Genomic DNA, 21,142 nt, shown 5'->3' with positions numbered 1-21,142 from the left:
AAACTTTTTGATTTATCAATCTCATTGAATCTTTTTTAACTAATATTTGTTATATAGATTGATTTTAAATATAGGTTTTGTGTAGTTTGGGTCCTATTGAATTTTATTGTTATTTATTTTATTATCTGCCTTATAGTGTTTTTTTGCCCTGGCTGCACAGTAGTGTAGTCCTTTGTTATTTATAAAGAGCTATTTTTCGAATTGTATAATATTTTACATTTCATTGGTCTTTCTAGATATTTTAGGCTTAATTTGGCTAACAGAGCTTTCTATTCTAAGTTCTTGGTAGCTCTGTTCTTTTTGTAGGATTTCTAGCAATTTGAATAGATTAGGGTGGCTTCGGCCTCATGTGGCTTGGAAGGTATTGTGCTATCCTTCCACTGCTTTGTTGGTTTTGGTTTTTTGAGCCATGAAGCAGTCATATTCGTTCCACCATTGAATTTGAAACTTAGGTTGGCGTCTGTCGCTAGAACGGTGCAGTCAGCCTACCAAGGTGTCTTCAAAATAGTCCATTAGGGGATGTAGGGCCAGATGTACGACCGTTTGATTTTGTGCCAAATTGCGAGGCGCAAAATCAAATGTACAACAGTGTGTTTAACACTGTTTTCAATTCCCAATGGAGTCGCAAATTGCGATGCTCATTAATATTAATGAGCCTCTTGCAATTTGCGAGCCCATTGGGAATGACAGGCCCTCACAGGGATGGTGGCCTGCTGGGGTCAGCAGACCACCATGTCTGGGACTGCTTTTAAATAAAGCAGTATTTTTTTAAATGCAGCCCACTGCCTGCCTGCAAAAAATAATTTTGCATGCATTTGCAAAGAGGAAGAGGACCCCTTCCCATTTGCGAGTGCAATACCACCTACTTGAAGTAGGTGGTAATTGCAAGTGTTTTGCGACCGCAATTTCGGTCGCAAAACATTAGTACATGGGTTTGAGACTCGCTATTTGGAAGGGAACGCCCCTTCCAAATAGCGAGTCTTTAAACACTTTTTTGCGAGTCGCAATTCTTTTGCGACTCGTAAAATTGTGTTGGTACATGGCCATGACAATTTTATCATGCGCAAACGGGTCGCTAACCTGTTTGCACATTCTAAAATTGTTTGTACATGTGGCCCTTGGATCAGGAATACCAAATTGCAAATTGCGCTGTTAACCAAATTGCATTTTGGAATCGGTAGTCTTAATGTATCATAGTTACACTTCCTCAATTTGCAAATCCGTATGATTTGCATTCGCAGTTTTGCGATTCCTAATGCCAATTTAGGAAATTGTGAATCGGTATTTAGGAATCGCAAATTGCAAAAGTCACATTTGGAAACTGCTTAATAACATCACATTAAGGTTGTGCGTTAACACATGCTTTGTTTAGACCTCTGTAACTCTCAGAAAGGCAGATGTTGTTCCCTGAACAAAGTTTGAAACTGTTTGAGTGCCTCTTTGCATTTTTCAAACATGGCCAGAAAAGATTCTGCAAAAAACGTTGGAGCCAGAAAAGTTAAATTTAGTGAAAAGTAGCTGGAGACTCTGATGGAGGAATGTGTGGCTCACAATGATTAGCTTTTTGGAAAAAAACTCTTTTAATGTCCAGAGTCACAAAAAATAAAATCTGTAAAGGGATACTACAAAAACAAATTCAGTAGCAGTGACATGGCACACCATTCCAGTTATAAGAAAAATTTAGTATGATTTGCATGATCTGCATTACAGGACAAAAAAGAATACAGCTAAATGTCTTGCAGAAGCGCATGGAGCACGTATGGGACCCTCAAAACAGCCACCACTAACTCATGTAGATGATCCAGTAGAGTCAACTCTGCAGCCAGAAAGAATGGTTGGCTCACCCACATCAACAGAACTAAACCACCTACTAAATCTAAAGATAAGACATCATTTAAAACACTAAAGTAGTAAATGAAATATTCTAACATGGTTTTCGGCTCATAGGTACTATACTAGCTGTAGCAGATTAGTTATAACAATCCTGTCTTGAGTTTCAAAGGAACAAAAAGACTCTTGTTCCTTCCTGAACAGTAAGACTGCTATTTCCGTCTCAAAGCAGCTGTGTGTATTGGAGAACAAACACAGCCACTGGGGCAGCCAGAGAAGGCTACTTAGCTCTCAGTAACCTTCAGTTAAACTGGGTGCTTAAGTTGTCCCCATCCTGTCCTGAGAGCGCTGCCATGAAATATCTCTTCTCTACTTCTAGCTCTCTACATTCACTTTATAATGTTTGATCGGATGCTAACATCTGTTAGGATAAACAATCGATATGAAGTGATGCCCTTTAAGCTATTTCGTATTGCTAAACAATATTCTTCGAGAGAAAACAAAACGTGACATAATGGTTAACAATGATATGCTTTAGCAGAAATTATTAAATAACTTGAATGTATTTGCATAAGCATTTAAGTTGAGCATTTATCAATTATTTGATTAACACACATTTCGTATCGAAATGAATGGTCCTCGATGGAAAATACAGAATGTTTACAACAATTCCGAACAGAAAAGCAAGCTTTCAAATCCTATGGCTAGGCACATGTAAGTAAATATATATATATATATATATATATATATATATATATATATATATTTTCCTGGCTCAGGCTTGGGTTTTCGTTTGCATGAGGAGCACTCAAACATCAGCACGGGGCTCCAAGCATTGCCCCAGTCTCGAGGTGCAGGGGAGTGAGTCAGTCCGGGCGCGCTATCATGCATAAATGGAGACTTTACCTGGTAGGTGCTGAATTCTGCCATCATCAGCCCATGAAGAAGAAAGTAAATTCGAAACGCGTCGGCAAGAAGAATGATGCCAGAACTGTGAATGGGGTTCGACTGACTCACTCCCCTGCACCTCGAGACTGGGTCAATGCTTAGAGCCCCGTGCTGGCGCCGGTCGACGAATCCTCGCAAATTTTTCAAAATAGGTGGGGCGCTACGCTCCGCTCCTACCCTGAAAGTCTCGGGGGGATTCGTCAAGCGGGGGCTGAGATAAAAGGGGGGTCCCAAAACGCGTTTTTCCCATGCATTTTTCCATAGGACCTTTAGACAGGGCTACAGCCCGAACGGCTGAACAGAATTACTTGAAATTTGGCAGAGAGGTAGTCCTCAGGTCAAGGAAGTGCCTTTTGTAGGTTTGGTGTAAATCTGTTCAGTAGATTCTGAGAAAATAGCCTTTAAATCAATATATATATCTGAGCCAGCTTACGGTGCGCTTACGGTACGCTTACCGTACGCGTACGGTGGCGTGCGCGAGCGCGATTCAGATTGGCTCTTAGATCTTAGTAAACATTCGAATCGGCCGAAACCAGGAAGCGGCGGCCGCCATTTTCTCTCTCGCACTGAGAGTGATGATGAAAATACAAAGCACAAAAACATGTAAAGGGGCTGTTTAGACAGCTCCCACACACATAGCCATGTTGAGGGAGTCCCCAAAGATCCCCCAAGGCCAAAAACGGATTTTTTTTTTTTCGCTAATTTTGCCGATTACGCTTACCGTACGCGTACGGTAAAAAATTATATATAAAAAAAAATTATCCACACTCTCCCCACCCCGTGTGCAATTGGTGGACGAAGGCCACCAATTGTGCATGGCTTATAACAGATGAGATAAACTATAATATTTAAAAAAAAAAAAAATTAAAAAAAAATTATCCACACTCTCTCCACCCCGTGTGCAAATGGTGCCCGAAGGGCACCATTTGTGCATGGCTTCTAAAAATTACGAAAAATTAAAATATTACCTTTCAAAACGAAGTGCATCATATGTCCTCCATGTGCGCACGGTGCGCGAAGCGCATCGTGCGTACATGGCCCATCTAGCGTAACGTGGGCACGCGCACCGCGTGCCCACCGTGCGTGCACGACACTAACTACGTAAAGTGGAAGAAGACATGGGTAAATAAGTGTCTGAATACAGTGATGTAATATCTGACGTCATCAGCAGAGGATTGCGGTCGCGTGAGTTATAGTTGCCTGCACTAACTATAACGGGGGAATTTCAATGGTTTTTCACGAGTGAAATGTCCAGCTAACTATAACATGTGTGAAACCTATGGTTTTTTAAGTGAAGTTGCAAGGTTTTTTAAATGCTAATTCCTAACTATAACGTGTGTGAAACCTATGGTTTTTTAAGTGAATTTGTACGGTTTTTTAAATGCTAAGTTATGTATTTATTAATATTTTTATTTTTTGAGATTTTTCACCGTGCGCCCACCGTACGCGCACGAAGCGCTTCGCGCACCATGCGCGCGCTGTGGGCGCTTGGTGCGCTTCGCACACCAAGCGCTCACGATGCGTTGCTCGTGCCGTGCGCGTACGGTTCGCGCACCCCGCGATTTTTCGCAAAAAAAATAATTTTTTTTTTTACCCTTGGGGGTCCTTCAGTGACCCCCTGACAAAGGCTAGGGGGTCAGGACCCGTCCATCCTGCCCCCTTCTCACGTTTTCCCCCTTTGTTTTTCATTGCCTCAGACTGCGAGAGACAAAATGGCGGCCGACACTTCCTGATTTCGACCGATTCGAATGTTTACTGACATCTAACAACCAATCAGAATCGCGCTCGCGCACGTCACCGTGCGCGTACGGTATCCTTACCGTACGCGCACGGTGCGCGCTTATAGATATATATATGCTTTTAACTGCAATTTTCTCAGGAACTAATGAACAGATTTACACCAGACCTGCAAAAGGCACATCCCTGAACTGAGGACTACCTCTCTGCCAAATTTCAAGTAATTCTGTTCAGCCGTTCGGGCTGTAGCTTGGACTAAAGGTCCTATGGAAAAATGCATGGGTAAAACGTGTTTTGGGACCCCCCCTTTTTCTCAGCCCCCGCTTGACGAATCCCCCCGACATTTTCAGGGAAGGAGCGGAGCGGAGCGCCCCACATATTTTGAAAATTTCGCGAGGATTCGTCAATCGGCGCCAAAGTTATTCCAAATAGAATGTTGCGGATTTCCTATGGAAACACGATCCTAACTATAACTATCTACTGGCGACCGCCAGTAGATTATATATATATATATATATATATATATACCACACACCTCCCTCTCCCTCCTTGCATAGAAGAGTAGAGGACACCAGGGGGGGGGTTAGCTGTTTATTGTAGAACAAACGGCATGACCGGTTTCGGCTTGACGCCTTCTTCAAATGCCTCAGTTCCAATAGCGAGTGCACTGGTAGGTTTCTAAAATAGGCCCCTCCTGCCATGTGATAAAGGGCTCACCTGCAACCTCTTTGCTGGTAAAGTGTCTCCACAGTTCGATGTCCAGACTGCAGATCCCACAGTGCAGCGTGATGGCAAATGCCCGGTTGCAGCAGTGGAACTCGCGGGAAATGCTGGGCCAAACAGCCTCGGGTCCCCAACTTTCGACCATCCCGTTCACACTGTAGCCAAGACAGGAGACGTATGGCGAATTCCAAGCGTCTCCCCAAGCAATCCTGGGCCGCCCAATGACGACAGTCTCACGGTTTTCAGAGGATGGGCATGACGGACCTCGAGCATCTGATCCCTCGGCTCAAAACGAAACAAAGTATATATATATATATATATATTCACTGAAAAAACCATAGGTTTCACACATGTTATAGTTAGCGGAAATTTTACTGATAAAAAACCAATGAAATTCCCCCGTTATAGTTAGTGCAGGCAACTATAACTCACGCGACCGCAATCCTCTGCTGATGCTAATACTGTATTTAGACACTTATTTGCCCATGTCTTCTTCCATACATTTTTAGCTATACATATATTACAAATATTTTTTTTTCATAAAGACACATATGTCATCAGCAGAAGATTGCGGTCGCGTGAGTTATAGTTGCCTGCACTAACTATAACGGGGGAATTTCATTGGTTTTTTATCAGTAAAATTTCCGCTAACTATAACATGTGTGAAACCTATGGTTTTTTCAGTGAATTTGCAAGGTTTTTTAAATGCTAATTCCTAACTATAACGTGTGTGAAACCTATGGTTTTTTCAGTGAATTTGTACGGTTTTTTAAATGCTAAGTTACTTTACGCCATTCGTGGCGTGCGCGCCCACTTAACGCAGTTCGTTCCGTGCGCGCACGGTGCGCTTCGCGCACCGCGCGCCCACTTTACGCAGTTAGTGCCGTGCACGCACGGTGGGCACGCGGTGCGATGACAAAGCAAGAAAGCACGTCAACAAATCTGTTTCTGCTTTCCTCCGTGACTATGGTATGGGTGCCATTTACCACAACAACTTGCGTTATGACATGCAAGACATTTATAGAGGAGATGGTGTGCACTTCAATGATGAAGGGAACAGAGTCTTCCTCTTGAACCTTAGACTCTGCATCGGTACTTACTTGTAGGTACCACTAAAAAATCATTTCATAAACACAACGGCTCTTTTTAGAGCCCCCTAATATCTAAACACTTAAATCTGATTTTCATTTTTTTTTTTTTTTTTTTTCTACCGTACGCTTACCGTAAGCTTACCGTACGCGTACCCCGTGATTTTTTTTAAAATCAATAAATGTTTTCTTTGTACTTTACAGTCCTTCTTTGACCCCCTCACAAATGTAAGGGGGTCTGTAACTCTCCTCATTGCCCCCTTTTCGTGTTTTCACTCTTTTTTTTCTGAGTGAAATACACAAAATGGCGGCCGCCGCTTCCTGGTTTCGGCCGATTCGAATGTTTACTAAGATCTAAGAGCCAATCAGAATCGCGCTCGCGCACGCCACCGTACGCTTACGGTAAGCGTACGGTAAGCGTACCGTAAGCGGGCTCAGATATATATATTGATTTAAAGGCTATTTTCTCAGAATCTACTGAACAGATTTACACCAAACCTACAAAAGGCACTTCCTTGACCTAGGGACTACCTTTCTGCCAAATTTCGAGTAATTCTGTTCAGCCGTTCGGGCTGTAGCTCGTTCTAAAGGTCCTATGGAAAAATGCATGGGGAAAACGCGTTTTGGGACCCCCCTTTTATCTCAGCCCCCGCTTGACGGATCCCCCCGAGACTTTCAGGGTAGGAGCGGAGCGTAGCGCCCCACCTATTTTGAGAAATTCGCGAGGATTCATCGACCGGCGCCAAAGTTATTCAAAATAGAATGTTGAGGTTTTCCTATGGAAAAGGGGTCCTAACTATAACTACCTACTGGCGACCGCCAGTAGGTAATACATATATATATATATATATATTACCTACTGGCGGTCGCCAGTAGGTAGTTATAGTTAGGACCCTGTTTCCATGGGAAAACCGCAACATTCTATTTTGAATAACTTTGGCGCCGGTCGACGAATCCTCGCGAAATTTTCAAAACTAATGGGGCGCTACGCTCCGCTCCTACCCTGAAAGTGTCGGGGGGATTCGTCAAGCGGGGGCTGAGATAAAAGGGGGGTCCCAAAACGCGTTTTTCCCATGCATTTTTCCATAGGACTTTAGACACAGCTACAGCCCGAACGGCTGAACAGAGTTCCTTGAAATTTGGCAGAGAGGTAGTCTACAGGTCAAGGAAGTGCCTTTTGTAGGTTTGGTGTAAATCTGTTCAGTAGATTCTGAGAAAATGGCCTTTAAATCAATATATATATCTGAGCCAGCTTACGGTGCGCTTACGGTGCGCTTACCGTACGCGTTCGGTGACGTGCGCGAGCGCGATTCTGATTGGCTGTTAGATCTTAGTAAACATTCGAATCGGTCGAAACCAGGAAGTAGCGGCCGCCATTTTCTCTCTCGCACTCTGAGAGTGGGTTAAAAAACAAAGGCCAAAAACATGTAAAGGGGCTGTTTAGACAGCTCCTAAGCACCTAGCCATGTTGAGGGAGTCCTCAAAGATCCCCCAAGGTAAAAAACGGAATTTTAAATTTTTCGATAATTTCGCCGATTACGCTTAACGTACGCGTACGGTAAAAATTAATAAAAAAAAAAAAATATCCAAACTCTCCCCACCCCATGTGCAAATGGTGCCCGAAGTGCACCATTTGTGCATGGCATATTACACCTGTGAAAAATTAAAATATTACCTTTCACAACGAAGCGCATCATATGTCCTCCATGTGCGCACGGTGCGCGAAGCGCATCGTGCGTACATGGCCCATCTAGCGTAACGTGGGCACGCGGTGCGCGTAGCGCACCGCGTGCCCACCGTGCGTGCACGGCACTAACTGCGTAAAGTGGGCGCGCGGTGCGCGAAGCGCACCGCGTGCTCACTGTGCACGCACGGTGCGCGAAGCGCAACGTGCGCGCACGGAACGAACTGCGTTAAGTGGGCGCGCAATCCACGAATGGCGTAAAGTAACTTAGCATTTAAAAAACCGTACAAATTCACTGAAAAAACCATAGGTTTCACACTTTATAGTTAGGAATTAGCATTTAAAAAACCTTGCAAATTCAGTGAAAAAACTATAGGTTTCACACATGTTATAGTTAGCTGGAAATTTTACTGATAAAAAAACAATGAAATTCCCCCGTTATAGTTAGTGCAGGCAACTATAACTCACGCGACCGCAATCTTCTGCTGATGCTAATACTGTATTTAGATACTTATTTGCCCATGTCTTCTTCCATTAAATTTTAGCTATACATATATTACAAATATTTTTTTTTCATAAAGACACATATGTCATCAGCAGAGGATTGCGGTCGCGTGAGTTATAGTTGCCTGCACTAACTATAACGGGGGAATTTCATTGGTTTTTTATCAGTAAAATTTCCAGCTAACTATAACATGTGTGAAACCTATGGTTTTTTCACTGAATTTATATGTATATATATATATATATATACAAAGTATCAAAATCCTGTCGTGCCTGGGATCCCCCAAGGAAACGGGTATGGACCACAGCGTGTTCTTCGTAGTTTTTAAGTGCAGTTTATTGCATTTAGGTTATCAGCATCTCTGGCATTTCAGCATTACGCGTTTCGACAGTGAAACACTGTCTTGATCACATGACATGCATACGGCCAATCTGTGCTTAAATACTGGTGAACAAACAGTGAGAAAAGACTCGTCTTGCCATTGTTCTAAAATACCAAGGTACAAACAATATTAATTCATCATATTGATAATACAAATATTAACATTCATATTTAAACAATGTGCAAAATCGCAGTTTACAATAAATAAATAAATATGTAAACAATGTAAAGTGCAAGTGCCAAAAAAATCCTATTAAAAATCACCAGTTATTTAAAACAGCATAACTGTTGATAAATTATACATTTTAAATTGTATTTATATTCGATTTTTTCGAGAAGCCTATACTATTATGAGATCTTATGTTGTTGTTTTTCTCTCAGTTGGCAAATGCAGTGATAATGTCTAATATAATGCTAATCAATATATGTATATATGTATATGTGTGTATAGTGTCAGTATAATTTAATGAGTGATAAGTGTACTTATTGAATCCCATACACTAACTCTAGTTAAATAACAATAATGGATTAACTTAGAACAAAGCAGTGACCATTGGTGTTAAACAGAAGATTGAAGGATGTCTCTCAACTGTACAATGTGCAATCCTGACTCAAATTCCAGCTTCCACACTTGACCAATTTGTGGGATCCAAGGCCCATCACTTTATTTCACTAATTAAGACACTGGAAAATGTTGAAGAAAACTTTTGTTTTGTAATCATAAAGTCTTTATCATATTTTTCATGACATTTATTGAACCATCGCTACATGGAGGCCTGCTTGATCTGTGCATGGCTATGGTGCGGTTGAGATAAGGGTTAATCTCTTACAGGAGAGTCTTCATTGTCCTTGTCAATGTAAGTGCAGGATTGTGGCAAGGGATGATAAGAAGTGATATCAGTCCTGTTAGTGACTTCCAAGGCCATAGGAGACACTACATTTCTGGGGGGACGGGGAGAAGATACAGACAGCAGACAGCCTTGGAGAGAGCACAGTTGAGCTTGGCTGTAAGTGCCAAAGCACAAATCAAGCCATAATCTTCTCCAGTTCCTATTGCTCTCCTGCTTTTCACCGTATTGCTTAGCTAGTTAGCTGGAAGGTATTTTCTGGTCGCCAGTTCTTTCTCTTCCTGCTGGATTTATTTTCTGGAGTATAGCTAGACTTCCAGCTACAATATGGCATCTGGTACTTCATCTGGAGATAAAAGACCATATGTACGAACCAAGAAGACACTCCCAAGTGTCACCTAGAAGACGAGCTATTGACAGGTTGCGACTCCCTCCCATTCAAGTAATGGATCAGATCTAAGAATTACTGACAGCTGTAAACAACTTAATAATGTAGGTTTAGAAATTGACCACTGAAAATGCCTTGTTACGTCAGTTCATTTCTGTTCTGCAGCAAGGGTCTTTGGATCCTCCCATGGCTGACTTGGCTAAGTTCAAGTTTGATGGCAAACCAAGGAAACTAAAAACCATTTTGGACACCTGCCAGGTCCATTTCACATATAAGCCTCACATTTATGCCCGGGATAGGTGTAAGGTGAGCTTTATTGTCAGCAATACCACAGGAAACCCCTTTGCTTGGGCTCTGCCCTTAGTTATGAAAGCCAGCCCACTCCTAGATAATTTTTCTGATTTTTTCACAGAATTAAAACATATATTCGACCATCAAGACCGTATGTTGCTTGCTCAAGAAGAAATTTGGGCGCTCAGCTAAGATTCCATGTATTTTCATACCTATAGTTCCAAGTTCTAAGGTCTAGTCGGGAAGTTGATTGGACTCCACCCTCTTCATCCTATTTCAAAAAGCATTAAAAGATTAACTAAATGATAAACTCACTAGAGTTGCTAGACCTTCATCTCTACAAGCTCCTATTCAGCTGACCATTCAAATAGACAGTAGTCTTCAGAAAAGTTGAATGAAACTGCGAAAATAAATCCTCATTTAAAGACGCTGTTAGACCATCATTCAAGACTCAATCGAAGAGTTCCAATCAAGAAGATGAGCCCATGCAATTGGGTTTCACTAAGGGTCCTTTACCTGAAGAAGAAAAGACAATGCAACGTAAGCAAGTGTCTATATTGTGGCCAGAATCATCTTCTGAGTTTTTGCCCTGTACGCCTTGTTCACCTTTCTGGGAATGTGGAAAACTAGGAATCTTGCCCCAATGCAGGGAATAGAGGCGCATAGCAATCATTCACACTTGATTTCACATCTACGGTCTTCCAATTTTGTACTTCTGCAGTGGGAATTGCTAATTCAGCTTAAGCACCTCTTAGTGACAGTTCTTATCGACTTTTGTGGCTTCCAGTGTCTTAATGGATTTCTGATGGGTTTTTGATTATCAAATTCCAGTCTGTAAGAAAAAAGTTCCAGTAGCAGTAGGAGCAGTGGATGGAATCTTAGTGGCCTCTGGCTTGGTGTTGAGGAAACTCAACCCTTATCTCTCAGGATAGCAGCCTATTTTGAAAAACTCACTTTTGATTTGATTTCCTCACTTTCTATTCTATTATTTTAGGTATAAATTGGTTAGCAAGACACAATTCTTTTATAAAGTGGTCTTCAAAAACTTTGTTCTAAGGTTCGGAGTTTTATGTGTCTCACTGTACTGCTGACTAATCTTCTATTTAAGGCTCTGAAATTCTGCATTGCATTTTCTGTTGGACAGTCACACAACTCCTGAAATACCTGACATCTATTATGAATACAATGGTGTATTTCAATAGTCAACAACCAAGGAGTTACCTCCTGATTGCCCTTTTGATTGTGCCTTTGACATTCTTCCTGAGGCTATGGTTCCTTTTGGGTGCATTTTCTCTTTGTCTTCCCTGGAACGACAAGCTCACGCTAACTTGGCTAATAAATAGTTCTATCTGAATCCCGTACCAGAGCCTCTTTGTTTTTTGTACCTAAAAAAGGGACCTCTGAACTCCATATGTATATGTATCGATCATACGAGTTTAAATATAGTGACTGTAATGGACAGTTATCCCTTGCCTTTTATATCAGAGATCTTGGAGGCTGCTCAAGGCCCAAAGATCTTCACCAAACTGAATTTAAGATGAGCCTGTCGTGTAGTTCCCAGGAATCCCCAGGACCAGGTAGATCTGTATGTGTAGCATGTATATGCCTATATGTAGCCAAGAATCCCCTAGGAAAGAACCAGCCCCCTCACCTGATGGTTGAGAACGAAGGACCCGTCTCTTCTCTGGGGATGACGCCACGCAAGGGATGTCAGACCGCTGTGTGTCGAAGATTCGGCATGCTGGAACCCGTGTCAGCTTGGAAGGAATTCTCCTCTAATTTGCAGGGGGGAATAAGGATCTTTTATAATAGAGTGTTCACTCCAGGGTTTCTTCTAGAATCAATATGTTTTGGAATCAGTCATGAATGTTTTTCCAAACAAATGCGGTCATACATAGCTGGCTGTTGTCCAAGAATGAAAAAAGTGGTGACCCTTATACAGAATATTTATACCGTGCCTGAGGACATGTTTATGTACGTCAGGTACAGGGATTATGATAAAGTACTGAGAGCCTGGTGTCGAAGAGACAGGAGCAAGCTTCTATGTAAAAGGTTACCTGTTTAGAATCGTTATTGTCGTGTGGATGGGACAATGTATGTAAAATGAGGTATACATGATAGGACTATCCTAAAGGACATGACAAGCCTATCACCTTATATGAATCCGATCTGACATTATTAGCCTGCTCGCTTTTGAAACTGAACACTGATTTCGGAAGCTCCGCAATATATTTTCTTAAAGGACGCAGATTATCGTCTCCGGTCCCTGCAGCGGAGCAAGGCTGAAATTGATAGCACGCTCACTTTCTAAACTGAACCCTGTTTTCGGATTCTACCGCATGCTTGAAGTAAGTGCTCTGCAATTCCAGTGAAGCTACTATTATTGTGCATATTTACCCGTGTTATCTCTTACACACTCTCATTTTTTAACAGCAGCACACATCCAGCTTTTGTGGCTTATACTGTTTTGCAATCCCGCATCCTGCAGGGTACTATTAATTAAACTGGCCGCACTCCATTCCTCATCCTCACTAGGATACGTTTTATCAGACAATTCCATATGTAAATTACTTTCTGCGTTTGACAATCCAGTTATACATTTTTAGCTTCTGTTTTACTCGTTTTTCTTTAAGCATGGATGGGCCCTACATGAGTAACACTCCTCAGTTTTTCTGACTTTGTATGGGCCCTCCGCCAACGGCTCAGATGTAGCCCGGGGTACCGACGGACAGCCATCAGGTCCATGAACTCGACACCGGTTCAACCACTGGTCTCATACGGCTAGTACCTCACTACATTTGGAAACACTGACCTGACGCCGCGGACATCTCCAGACATCTCCTGCTGCATCCTGCCTGGGGCGGTTACGCTGTTGGTCTCCCGCGCCGCCACCACTACCGCTGGCCGCTGTGGGGGGAGACTACAGCTCCCAGAGTTCCCGGTGCCACTTCCTGGTTCCACTGAGCAGCGCGCCCGGAGGCGCTTAAATTGCAGAGGCTCCCTCCGCGTCGCGGGACGCGCGCGGGCTAAGCCCGGGCAAAGGCGGGCCGTCTGTGGCCGTCCGTGGACGACAGGGGACGGGCCGGGCTTACCCCCTGAGCACAAGATAATATCATGGGTAAGCGAAAATTACAACCATCAACTTCCGGGGGGGGGCGGGGAAAGCTAAAGTTCCCTGTATATCTGTAACATCTAATAACATCATGTCCTACATTACCTCTGTCGTGGGGAAACTAAACCAAGAGATTGCAGAGAAAGAATTGGAACTTGGGTTAGAAAAATCTTGTTTGGAATCCCCTGTGTCCCCATTGGTCAGCAGACAAGTTATTCCTTTGGAACCTGTGATCCAGATTGTGTCTGCTAAGGATGTGCTATCTCAGGCTCAGTGTACTTTAACAACTCATGGGGAGTCCAGCCCTTTGGGTACAGACATTGTATCAAAGCCCACACGAGAGACTGTTGGTACAGCGACCAAGCGCGCAAAAAGGCTCATAAAGAAACCACTAAAGAAGATCACGGATCATTCCCCTAAATCGCGCCCAGCCACAAGTAACTCTGAAACTCGCATGAGAGAAATGGTGGAAAAAGTACTTACGGACAAGATTGAAACTATTCTTGTTCAGATTGCTAACGATATTATTGAGACTTTGAAAGAATGTGTGTCAGAAATACTAGGGAATTGTGATCAGATAAATAAGTTGGTAACATTAATAACGCCGGATTGCTCGCAACCCAAAAAATCTGGGATTGCCACTGATTATGATCCATTTATGGAAGTAATAGGGAATGACACGTCTTTAGGCTCAAAGCGGCCCTTACTCCCACACAACCAATCATGCCCAATATCATCTAAAGCAGTTACTGTATTACCTAAGACTAATGATAATTTCGAACTGGGCCATGATGCGGGTAACTCCAATGCCTTATCGGCAAAATTTATTACCAATAAAGATGGAGTCCCTCAGGGGAAAACAAGGCTGCGTATGAAGCCCCGTGTAAATTTACCACCTGAGGCAACTCCTTTTGTCGCTGTCCTAGTAAATATACCACCTTTAAGCCCAGAGGAGGAAGAGCCACAGGGTTCTCTACTAGAAAGTGTAAAGTTATGGTGTGATGAAAATTGTACAGGCCCTAAAAATATATCTACTCATATCATGACGGTGAGACGAGTCAACTGGGTGGGGTACACGGCAAAAAAGCTACCGGGAGACTGTATCATTGTAAATTTTAATAGACCCCATGAGGTTGCTCGTTTGTTTTGGGATGCATCAGACATTAAGACAGGTGAGGTCCGAGTGGTACCTCTAGGTTATTTTTACCCCCGCCCAAATCCCCCACAATTATCATTTTCGGGTGAGGTGGGTCAATTTGATGCTCCGAGACGTCCTGCTGGTTTGTCAACTTGGGCCCTTCAGACACCATGCTTTACCTCAAAATTTACTGATATTAGTAGACCTATTAATAGGTCCACTGTGGCTTTAACAAATAGATATACTGTTTTATCTCATCTAGATGAAAATGATTGACTGTCCTGCTATGCACCCCATAAGTTTCATACACATCATACACATGGTACTCCAATCACAGTTAGGGGTGCTGGGAAATCAGTTAAATTTATTAGCTGGAATATTGCAGGGCTTCGTTCTAAGAGGGCTGACAACATATGGCTGGAACAAATTAAGGAGTATGATGTAGTGGCACTCCAGGAAACCTGGGATAGGGAATGTAATTTCTGGATAGATGGATACTCATCGTATTTTGAAGCTGCCCAAGCTTCAAGCTCAGGGAGAGACAGAGGGGGGCTTATGTTCCTAATTTCTGTGAATCATATGGGAACTGCGAAAATCTTAAGACCTACATCCCCCAACTTTTTAGCATTGGAATTTACTTTACCTAATAAGCACAAAATGTTGTATGTTAATTTTTATAATGCCCCATATGCTACGCACTGTAATGGAAACATTAATGAACTAGCAAAGTTTTTAATGAATTATAAGCAAAGTCAAACCACTTTTGTTCATTTTATTCTCTTCGGGGATTTTAATATACACTTGTGCCAGTTAAACTGCCAGTATAGGGATAAAACAGATGTAGATTGCTTGCCCTACTCACATTTTGAACACTCATCAAATGGGGCTTCCCTAGAAGAACTATTGTCCGATGTTGATCTAGCTGAGCCGGAATTTTCTGATATTAATGACCGGGTAGCCACATATAGTGCTAGGGACAGTAATACAATTATAGATTTTATATTTGTCTCGCCAGGTTTGTTGCGAAATGTAATTTTCTATAATGCAATACAAGCTACATTTAGCGACCATAATCCAGTGTTACTGGAATTAAGCAATAACAACCCATATCTACTTATTGAAAATATAAATACAGTACCCCACCGGGAGTTAATTGTTCAGGACCAGGGAAGACGTCTAAAATGGAGTAAGATAATCCCAGAGGTGTTCTATTCCACATTAAGCGAGAAGATGGGCAAGGAAATTAATACTTGTTTAGACCCGCTAAGGCAGGGAGGGGATATTATCTCCTCATTTGATTCTATTTGTAAACAAGTGGCCCTGGATCTGACATGCAAGATATCACATAAGGAGCAAAAACCACATGGATGGTTTGACACAAAATGCTCCAAAGCCCACAGTAATTTACTGGTGGAACTAAAAAAGTCCCCCAGAGATAGCAAGGAAGTGGCCAGGCTAAGAAAATTCTACAAAATGACTGTTGAGGCACGGAAGAGTGATATAAAAAAAATGCTTGGGACTCATTGTATGACAAGGCTAGCTTGAGGGACAGTTCCAAATTCTGGGAAATTGTTAACTCTCCACTTTTTAATGATAAGGATAATACCCCGCTTGAACTAAACATACCGGAACGAGATTGGCTTGAGCATTTTGGGAAAATTTATGGCAGTGACCTCCCAGTAGACGTTTTTGTTTCTACAGTAAGCGAGGAATCGGAGCCTCCATTGAGATTTACGATCAAAGAAACACAAAAGGCTATAGAGGAGACGGTTAGTCATAAGGCCCCTGGCCCAGATGGGGTACCTGCTGATATGTTTAAAGCACATCCTGAAATATGGTCAATAGTCCTTACTAATGTTTTTAATGTGGTTTCTATTGACAATAGCAGATTCCCTACATCCTGGTCACGGGCTATTATTGTCCCGATTTTTAAGAAGGGCCAGAGGGGGGACCCTAGATGTTATCGGCCCATATCATTATTGGACTCCTCCTTTAAAATACTGGGGAAGGGTATTCTGTCTAAAATTTCCGCATGGGCATCTAATAACGAGATCCTGTGTAATGCACAGTATGGCTTTAGAAGTGGTCGAGGCACCGAAGACCAGTGCCTGAATCTACATCTAATAGTCAGTAAATATACTGTTGCGACAAAAGGGGCAATCTACCTGGCCTTCATGGACTTGGCCACGGCTTTCGATCTAGTTAACAGATCGAAACTGTGGACAATGCTCCTGGAGCTGGGTTTAGATCGGGCCTTGGTGAATTTCTTGGCAGAGCTCCATAGAGATCTGACTGCGGTTATTCGTATATCACAAGACGGGAAGTGTACTGATGGTCTCAAGTCCGGAAGGGGAGTCCGCCAGGGGTGTATCCTGGCCCCAATGTTATTTTCTTTATAAATAAACTCACTGGGTTCTACCTTGGCGGCAGCATCTGTTGATGTCCCGCGCATGGGGGGAGTCCCAGTGCCTGTTTTATTGTATGCTGACGACACGGTGCTGCTGTCAAGGACCCCTGTGGGTCTACAACATCTGTTAAATTCTTTTGGGGACTTTATGCAAAATCTGGACCTTGTGATAAATGTAGAGAAATCGCATGTCATGGCTATAGGGAAAGGCAGGAACAACATGAAAACTCTCACTTGTAATGGCCAAGTAATATCGAGTGTGAAAGTTTTCACCTATCTTGGCGTAGTGTTTGATGACATTGGGTCGTGGGTACCCCAAGTTGCTAACAAAGTAGTAGCCGTGAAAAGATCTGCGGCAGCTATATTAGGCTTTGCGAAAAGACTAGGGGGCAAACCAGCGGAGGCCATACTAAAGATCTACAGATCAAAAACTCAGCAAGGTATGGGGCAGCAATTTGGGGCTATAAAGACCTAGCCCCCTTACAAAGAGAAGAAAACAAATTCTTGCAATCTGTCTTGGGGCTTCCTCAATCTACATCTTCCTTTGCAGTGCATTTGGAAATAGGGATAGGGTATATTACAGATATGTTAAATATGGCACCGCTTTTATTATGGATTAGAATTTGGTTGAACCCCAACCTTACATTAAATCATAAGATTATTAAGGATTGTATGGGGCGCGACAAAGTGGCAGATATTTTGTGGTTGACATTTATTAAAACATCTGCAGCACTTCTGGGTCGCCCTGAACTATACCTGCATCCGGAAAATCTGACCAAGGAAGATATTACTTGGGTAAAAACTCATTTTATGAAAACACGAGAATTAGATCGAGAAGCAAAGGAAATTATTAAGCCAACAGTTAGGTCACACTACTTGTTGATTTCGACACTGTCAATCCAACCTTATTTGACCATTGTTACTAGACCTTACCATCGGTGGCTTCTAACAAAATTCAGATTTAACCAGGCACATTTCCTGTTGGGTATTTACGATAAATGGTGTAATCCAAGGGAGAATGTGCCTTGTGAATGTGACAATTTCTCCGATCAAGATCAGATACATTTTGTGTTTTTCTGTTCTTTTTATGAGGAAAGTAGGAAAAAGTTCATCAAACCACTGTTAAGGGAAAAGGGGTTTGTAAAGTATAAACCTGCATTGTATTATCTTCAGTTATTGGAGACCCCTTTAGTGCTGTTTGGTGTAGCTAATTTTCTGATTGCTTCAATCCGTGCTAGAGGAAAGAGACTCCGGATGAATGTAGGTGTTGGTACAGTAAATACTTCTTTAAATTCTAATTCTATAATATAAATTAATTTTCCTGTATTATATGAAATACCAGGGTTATGAATTATGAAATATCTGTCAATATAAAACCTTAGTGTATATTTGAACTGATTTTTATGTATATGTTACTGGCTTTTATGTATTTATGATATGCTCTGGATTTTTTTTTTAAATTATGTATTTGTATAGTATACTTTTATGATTTTTAATAATCGAATAAAGTGTTTTTGACTTGACTTGACTTGACTTTGTATGGTGTACGCTTCATTATTTGGGACACATTGCCCATTGATCACCTGGTACACCTTATACCACATTTTCTATATTTGCTGCTGATATCACTTAAGTCTTTCTCTTTCTTAGTTAAGTATCTGTCTCATTGTTTACTTTCAGATGTCCCTTATCTAAAGGTCCTGATGAGACCCCCAACCCTTTATGGGATCAAAAGTCATTGACTAATGTTATAATTAACCATTTCTGGTCTCTTTGAATTCCAAAGGCGGCCTGCGTAAGATATTGTTTAACTGTGTAAGGTCGTTGATGTAATTTAAGAAACCCAATACATATTGTATTATTTCCCAATTCCTTTTTGGTTCTTTTTCACATGGGACACCAAGCACTATCTATTTTTTAATACAGATATTACTTGTATGGAACAAGAATTGTACTGCTTATCTATGTATAATAATTTCTCCTTTTGACATCCTTTTCGCTGGTCTGATTTTGCAATTTGTAGTTTTGTATCAATTATCCTGTACATTGTCACAAGAACCATTGTTTCTGTAATACATTATATGCCCTGGTTCCTTGTGAGTAGGGTTACCCTTGTTTTCTTATAGCAATATCTAGTTATGATACAATTAGGTTAAAATGGAGAAGATCATCCCATTGCCTTTTTCTCCAAAACAATTACCCCATCAGAAAGAAACTAATTTGTAGTGGAGAAAGAATTTCTGGCAATCAAGTAAGCCTTTATTGAATGGAGACATTGTTTACTTGGAGCTCAATTCGAGTAACTGTCCACACAGACCATTGAAATCGTCAAGTGCTCCAGCAGGCCAAGTGTCGGAACAGAAGGCAAACCCGCAGGGCATTCTTTTTTCATCAATTTAACTTCTTCCTTACTTACATTCCCAGAGCTAAAAATATTATTGCTGATTCCCTATCCAGGTAATAGTCTGATCCTGAAAATTCTAGAACCGTGGAGAAGATCATTGTTCCAAAAGCTTTTATTTATTTAAGAACTTCCTTCTTTCTTGACACTGTTGGTCAAGAGACTACAGGAATCATTACTCACAGCTTGGAAAAACATTTCCCTTGTTTCTAAATAAAGAGTACAAATGGCCTAATTGTTGTTCAATACAAACTCTTTATTCCCTCAAAACATTCACAAAGAATATTTCTTCAGCTCTTCCATGACTCCTTGACATCTGGACATAGAGGTAGAAAAGTCACTGAGGAATTAATCTGAAGAAAATTCTGGTGGCCAGCTGTCTATCACAACATCACAAGTTTTATCAGGTTCTGGGAGATCTGTGTTCAAAGTAATATGAAACACATAGAAAGGCAGGATTATTGTTATCACCTGAAAATCCTTTCAATCCTTGGGAAATCATATCTACCGAATTTAATGTAGATTTGCCCTCATCGGTAAATTACACAGCTATAATGGTTACTGTGGATTCATACTCTAAGGTGGCTCATTTATCAGCCCTTTCCGAGTTACTCACTGCATCAGACATAGCTGAGATATTCTACTCTGACATATTCAGACTTTATGGAATACCTTTGGCCTGTGGGAAGGTTCATTGCATCAGAAATTAGCAAACCTGGTTGTGTGTGTGCCGACAGGTACACTGGAACCTGTCGACATCAATGCCTCAACAAATGAGCACACGCAGCCAAACCAAGAGGGGACAACCACAACCAGGAACGAGTACCGAGACGACTTAGTACTGAACCTGAGCAAGAAGATCTTGACACCTGAAGAGACATCAATCCTTAACAAAGGACTTGGTTTTGTGACTACTGCACATGGAGACGATTTCCAAGTACAATGTGATTTGGCTAAATTTTTCCGCAAAATAAGATTACATTTTTACTTTAAGAACAAAGATACGTCCCTGGACACACCTAGGGAAACCAACACTGGTCTGAAAGATAAGTCGACCTTCAATCCACCTCTACACGAGGTACCGCCCCAAGTTTTAACTTTTGAACAAGCGGTTACTGAAGAGATTACAAATCTATGTAAGAACAAGACGAAATCAGATCAATATTGTAATCTACCTAAGGAAGAACGCTTGGCTTTGAAAGGACTTATGGAAGACCAGACAATCGTAATAAAGCCAGCTGACAAGGGCGGAGCAGTAGTCATTCAGGATACTGAAATATATCGTCAAGAGTGCATTAGACAACTGGCAGACAGGAGATTTTACGAACCTCTCCAACAAGATCCCACCATGAGGATTCAGAGAGCCATCACCGAAGCAGTGGAAGAAGCATCAGCAAATGGCTGGATTACTTCACAAGAAGCGTCATTCCTGCATACTCCTCATCCTGTGATGCCTTATTTCTACACTCTACCCAAAGTTCACAAAACCCAACGGCCACCACCAGGAAGACCCATTATATCGGGACAAGGGTCATTACTAGACCCACTATCCACTTTTGTCGATCACTTCCTGAGGCCTCTGGTCAAAGACATGCCAACATACCTACAAGATACCAAAGATGTCTTACGTCTACTGCCTACAGTTGATTTCGATCCTGACA

The 21,142-nt window shown here is 41.8% G+C and overlaps 1 protein-coding gene across 1 annotated transcript in view; it reads left to right on the top strand.

Moving 5' to 3' along the window:
* MTMR6 (myotubularin related protein 6) overlaps positions 1 to 21,142 on the top strand; it is a 592,867-nt gene that overhangs the window by 86,813 nt on the left and 484,912 nt on the right. The gene's annotated exons all lie outside the window — the stretch shown is intronic.

This window comes from Triturus cristatus, chromosome 8, assembly GCF_964204655.1.
Source record: "Triturus cristatus chromosome 8, aTriCri1.1, whole genome shotgun sequence".
In the NCBI taxonomy this organism is placed as follows: domain Eukaryota; kingdom Metazoa; phylum Chordata; class Amphibia; order Caudata; family Salamandridae; genus Triturus; species Triturus cristatus.
The sequence above is the reverse complement of the archived record's forward strand: the minus strand, read 5'-3'. Positions and strand labels throughout refer to the sequence as shown.